This window comes from Centruroides sculpturatus, unplaced genomic scaffold (assembly GCF_000671375.1).
Source record: "Centruroides sculpturatus isolate CEXI.00-Female unplaced genomic scaffold, Cexi_2.0 scaffold559, whole genome shotgun sequence".
NCBI lineage: Eukaryota > Metazoa > Arthropoda > Arachnida > Scorpiones > Buthidae > Centruroides > Centruroides sculpturatus.
In genome coordinates this window covers 451,092-457,538 of record NW_019384826.1, presented here as the reverse complement: position 1 = coordinate 457,538, position 6,447 = coordinate 451,092, and positions in this window count along the sequence as shown.

The following is a 6,447-nucleotide window of genomic DNA, read 5'->3' as shown; positions in this document are numbered from 1 at the left end:
TTACGTTTTAAAAAATTTTAGAATTTTTTTATTTCGTTACTACAATTTCATTTTTTAAAGTGTTTGTCATATAAAAAAATATATATATAACTTAATAAAAATATCTATAAAGTTTCGAATTACATTTATTCATGTATTTTATTCGAACAAAAATAGTGCAAATATATTTAAAATATTATAAATATATCGATTTTTTTCCCTCCTTTCTACTGTTTGGTTGAACGACATTTTCTCAAAATAGCTAGAAATTCGACACATACTATTGAATTAACTATACATTGGAGTTGCTGGCTATAGTCTGTCTCGTATATAATTCGATTACAGACATGAAGTACATTTTTTTGAATGGTTTGTATCTTGTATTTTTCCGTTTATAGTAGAAAGTGAACTCTTTATAAGTTTATAGGACTCGAATAAGGAATTTTCTACGCCTTTAAAGCAATCGACAACCACTTAACTACTACAAACTTGACAATATTCTGTTTGGTATTGCTTTGTGAAGTATTTTATCTACACTAGTTCTATTGGTCTAGTCAGATGAAATATCTATAAAAGTCTAGTTAGAGTCGTCTCGATGATGTCAACTGGAGGGGTAGAAGACGATCGGGAATCGATCCCATACTAGCTTACGAGTAAACCTGAGCGAATATAATATTTGGCATAGACCTATAACTTAGGGGCCAAACTTTTTTTTTGGATACAACCAGCATCGCTAGAACCAATCTAAAGTATTATGGAAAGCAACAATTCGTGGCACCTGAGGCATTATTGCTACAAGGCAAGAAAACTGAAAGTTTCAATGAGTCGTATTGATGTGACGATTTTTATTTTTCGTTTCAAAAATGTAATTTTAATAAATAAATATCTTGTACTATTTAAGATAATTCAGTAAAAAATGCAAATAATTTTAGAAATTTATGAAATAATTCAATCATTCTCTTCATATAAATCTATACGGAAATACTTTCAATTGAATATTCCAATTAATTGGAATATAAAATAAAAACTACTATTTAATTGTAGAAAATACTTTATAATTATAATTAACACATTATAAATTAAACATTTATTATTTTACTTAATACTATAATAGGAATTTATTCTTCAATTTAAATTAATTAATTTGCTTAAGTTTAGAAAGACTTTAATGTTCAGTATCATTAAAAATCATTTAAATTTATAATTTTTTATTAATGTTATTTATAAAAAAAATATTTTTATCGTCACTGTTTATTGTTTGTAAATTTACCTGTTTGATATAATATGATTTTTGACAGGATAAAATATTTTAAAATTAAATTTCTTTTATAGAATTAAAGAAATCTCGATGGAAATTGTATATAAATAATTACTACAGTTCTGCAAACATTAATTTTTTAACAATAAACTTATACCTAGTAAACATTAAATCAGGATCAGATACTTAAAAAAAAATAACATTATTTATAGAAAATTTAAGTGCTGACTGTGAATGTTTTATACGGTTCTAATAAATAGTACAAAGTGCAACATATCTATGAATTAAATCTAAAGTATAGCAGTTAGAACAATAAAATATAATGCTTAAACTTAAGTCTTATTGTCTCTTTCGATTGTTTTATTGTTATTGTTATTTTATTTTCTCTTCCTTTTTTTTAGTTTAATTTCTTGATGTTTTTCTTCCTAAAACTATTAAAAAGAAACGAAGAAAAATGGAAGAGTATCGTATATTTCTAATTCTATTTATAAGATGAAAGAGTCTGAAGGTGTCAGAAATTAATGGGCATTTCACAAGGATGGATTCTGTTCGACTTGCATTTACTCGTAATTGTCAAAGTGTTTTGTCTAAATTAGAGAGAGAAAATTGGATTTCGTGACGTAGATGATGAATACCAGCAAGAAAACTTCATTCGCTGCTTGTATATCTATTGAAAATTGGAACCACTAATTTACAAAACTTCCGTTGAATAGAAGATAAGAGATAAGTCAACTTATTTAATTTTTTTTTCTTTTCTTTTACTCTCCATTTACATTCTTGTTTTATTTGTAAACGTTTCTTTACAAAGACATTCTTTAGTAACTAAACTGCTTCTTTAATTAATCGTATTAAGTATTATGTAACTCTTGCTATCTCTGCTTGCAATTGTCTTCTTTAACTATAATTACAATTATTTAATTTCTCTTTAATATCGAATAACTCTCGTAATTTGATTAATTTATTTATGTTAAGCAGGTTTGTTTATATTGAAATAAATTAGCATTGCTTATATTTAAATAAACATAACTTTTTTTATGTTTANAAACTTTTTTTTTGGATACAACCAGCATCGCTAGAACCAATCTAAAGTATTATGGAAAGCAACAATTCGTGGCACCTGAGGCATTATTGCTACAAGGCAAGAAAACTGAAAGTTTCAATGAGTCGTATTGATGTGACGATTTTTATTTTTCGTTTCAAAAATGTAATTTTAATAAATAAATATCTTGTACTATTTAAGATAATTCAGTAAAAAATGCAAATAATTTTAGAAATTTATGAAATAATTCAATCATTCTCTTCATATAAATCTATACGGAAATACTTTCAATTGAATATTCCAATTAATTGGAATATAAAATAAAAACTACTATTTAATTGTAGAAAATACTTTATAATTATAATTAACACATTATAAATTAAACATTTATTATTTTACTTAATACTATAATAGGAATTTATTCTTCAATTTAAATTAATTAATTTGCTTAAGTTTAGAAAGACTTTAATGTTCAGTATCATTAAAAATCATTTAAATTTATAATTTTTTATTAATGTTATTTATAAAAAAAAAATATTTTTATCGTCACTGTTTATTGTTTGTAAATTTACCTGTTTGATATAATATGATTTTTGACAGGATAAAATATTTTAAAATTAAATTTCTTTTATAGAATTAAAGAAATCTCGATGGAAATTGTATATAAATAATTACTACAGTTCTGCAAACATTAATTTTTTAACAATAAACTTATACCTAGTAAACATTAAATCAGGATCAGATACTTAAAAAAAAAATAACATTATTTATAGAAAATTTAAGTGCTGACTGTGAATGTTTTATACGGTTCTAATAAATAGTACAAAGTGCAACATATCTATGAATTAAATCTAAAGTATAGCAGTTAGAACAATAAAATATAATGCTTAAACTTAAGTCTTATTGTCTCTTTCGATTGTTTTATTGTTATTGTTATTTTATTTTCTCTTCCTTTTTTTTAGTTTAATTTCTTGATGTTTTTCTTCCTAAAACTATTAAAAAGAAACGAAGAAAAATGGAAGAGTATCGTATATTTCTAATTCTATTTATAAGATGAAAGAGTCTGAAGGTGTCAGAAATTAATGGGCATTTCACAAGGATGGATTCTGTTCGACTTGCATTTACTCGTAATTGTCAAAGTGTTTTGTCTAAATTAGAGAGAGAAAATTGGATTTCGTGACGTAGATGATGAATACCAGCAAGAAAACTTCATTCGCTGCTTGTATATCTATTGAAAATTGGAACCACTAATTTACAAAACTTCCGTTGAATAGAAGATAAGAGATAAGTCAACTTATTTAATTTTTTTTTCTTTTCTTTTACTCTCCATTTACATTCTTGTTTTATTTGTAAACGTTTCTTTACAAAGACATTCTTTAGTAACTAAACTGCTTCTTTAATTAATCGTATTAAGTATTATGTAACTCTTGCTATCTCTGCTTGCAATTGTCTTCTTTAACTATAATTACAATTATTTAATTTCTCTTTAATATCGAATAACTCTCGTAATTTGATTAATTTATTTATGTTAAGCAGGTTTGTTTATATTGAAATAAATTAGCATTGCTTATATTTAAATAAACATAACTTTTTTTATGTTTAAATATATCTATTGTTATAAAGTATATAGTAAGGGAATTTGTATATTCTTATTTTTTTTCCACTTTAGCATATTCAAAATGCGTTTTTACCACTTTTTTTATTATAATATTATTTTTATTTCATGTTTTATTGATGTTTCTTTATCTTTACTGTAATTAAATTTAATAAAATGTGAAGATTAATTAAAAAGAATAATAAAATATATTATTTTTATTAAAATTTTTCTTTTATATAAAAAATATTATACGCTATTACATCATTTTGACGTCATCGTTTTACTTTTACATTAAGAAAATTTAACAATAACGTCACAATGACGTAAAAGTGTGCATTATTTAAATCGAATAAACAGAATATATATATATATATTTTTTTTTTCTGGATCATTATTTAAAGTAATAATAAATATATTTATTGAATTTTAAAATATCGATATTGCAATAATAATATATTTATAAATTTATATTTCGGTATAATTTAAAAATAAATTTTCTTCTTTAATGTAAAAAATATGATAAACAATCTATGTAAAAATTCAGATAAAAATAATATTTAAATAAATGAAACATATTTACGATTTATTTTCATTTTTTAAAAATCAATTTTATTAAAAAATCTGTTTTATATTTTACTAAATTCCAAATTGAAAAATATTAATTAAAATTTTTTTTATTTAATTTATTAATAAAATTTCATTAGATAATTTTCTTATAAATTCGTAATATACTTTTACACAATTTTTTTAATTTTTATAATTTTAAATCAAAGTATTAAAAAAAAAATTCGTGATATTTCATATGGAGTATCGGTTATGGCGCTGCTTAAACAAAGATGGCGCCGGGAGACTGGTATGGCGTTTATTCTAAATATAAGAAAAGTAATGTAATTTTAATAAAAAATATTTAATTCCGCGTTAAAAAGTATAGAAATAACTCTTTTACAATAAAATTATTATATAAAAAATTTACAAATCATCATTTAACTAACAAAAGAAAACAAAAAAAAAAATCAGTGAGGCAAAACATCAGAAAAAGATTAGAGCTTTCATTTTTTTATTTACTAATTTAAATGAAATTAGTAATTATTGATAATTAAATCATATTTTTGTTGGGATATGAAATTTTTTCTATCAATAATTCCTTAAATAATTTCTAATCGGGTTCATAATTAGTATCGATCTCGTTACCTGTTACTTTTAATACAAAATTAAATTTGTAGTAATGATAATCGTTGTTCATTTTAATCAACTTTATAAAGGTCAAGATATTCTTGTAAATTATGTGATCAGAGGATTTTCGAGATTATCTAACACCGCAATTCAACATTAAAAAATAAATAAATAAATAAAAAAGAATAAGGAAAATATATATATATGTATTGAATTAAATTTATTAGATTTTTACTAATATTATTTTATTGGATTATAAATTAATCCTCTTAAATCCAAAATATATGATAATTTTCTTTAAATCCGCTTTAACAATCCGTTTTAACACTTATGTAATTATCTTCATAAAATATGTTCTTTGTACTGTACAAATAATTTAATTTTTTTTAAATAGATTTTTTTTACGCAAACAAACAAATTAATCAGTGGATAATAAAGATAATTAATGATAAAAACAAAATAAATTTAGAAAAGTGACCATAAGAAATATATCATTAAATATTATTTGGATGTTGAGAAGGCAATAGAGGCTAACGAAGATGCTTGTTTGGATGTTGTTGAGATAATAAACAGAAAGGAAACCTATTGAAATTGCTAGGATGTGCCGAAAATAGTTTAAGAACTTGTTGAAGAATTGTTTAGGTACTTAAGTATATAAGTTTGTTGTATATATATATAATAAGCGTTATTGTTTGAAAGTTTCTCTCTAACTTGTATAGAAGTATTTGATGCGAATGATTCAAATTAATTTAAAAAAAATTAATTTTCTATATTTAAAAAATGTTTTTTTGCACTCTAAACACCATATATATTTTTATTTATAACACGAATAAGAATATTTTGATGGATTAATTCATCATAGACGAGATACAATCCCCAACATATGCATCAACGTCACACCGATGATGTTCACCATCAATCGTCTTTAGACATCCGCATCTTTTTGACTTTTACTTTCAGTAAAAAATTTTAGATTTTTAAGAATAAATTTCAATATGATACTACTTCAAATAAAACTTTTCAATATAAAACTACATTCTTTAGACATTTTAAAATAGAAATTCTTAATATAAAATGTTTACATTCTAGCAATAAACTAGAAAATAAGGAAAAGAAATTAAAATAATTTACAATTGATATTAAATTAATAATAATAAATTTTTTCATATTTTAAATTTTATTCTATTCTTTTATAATCTACGATTATGTATTTAATAATATACACATGTACGAATGACTAAAAATAAATGTATCGTTTTATATAGTTCTTGTATGTCTGCTACAAAAATATTATTTAATTTTACCAACTTTGATATAAGTTTTGTGTGTTTTATAATGCAAAAATTGTTTTAAAAAGTACTAAAATCAGAAAACTAATAAATGAAAGTGCCAAGATGAGAA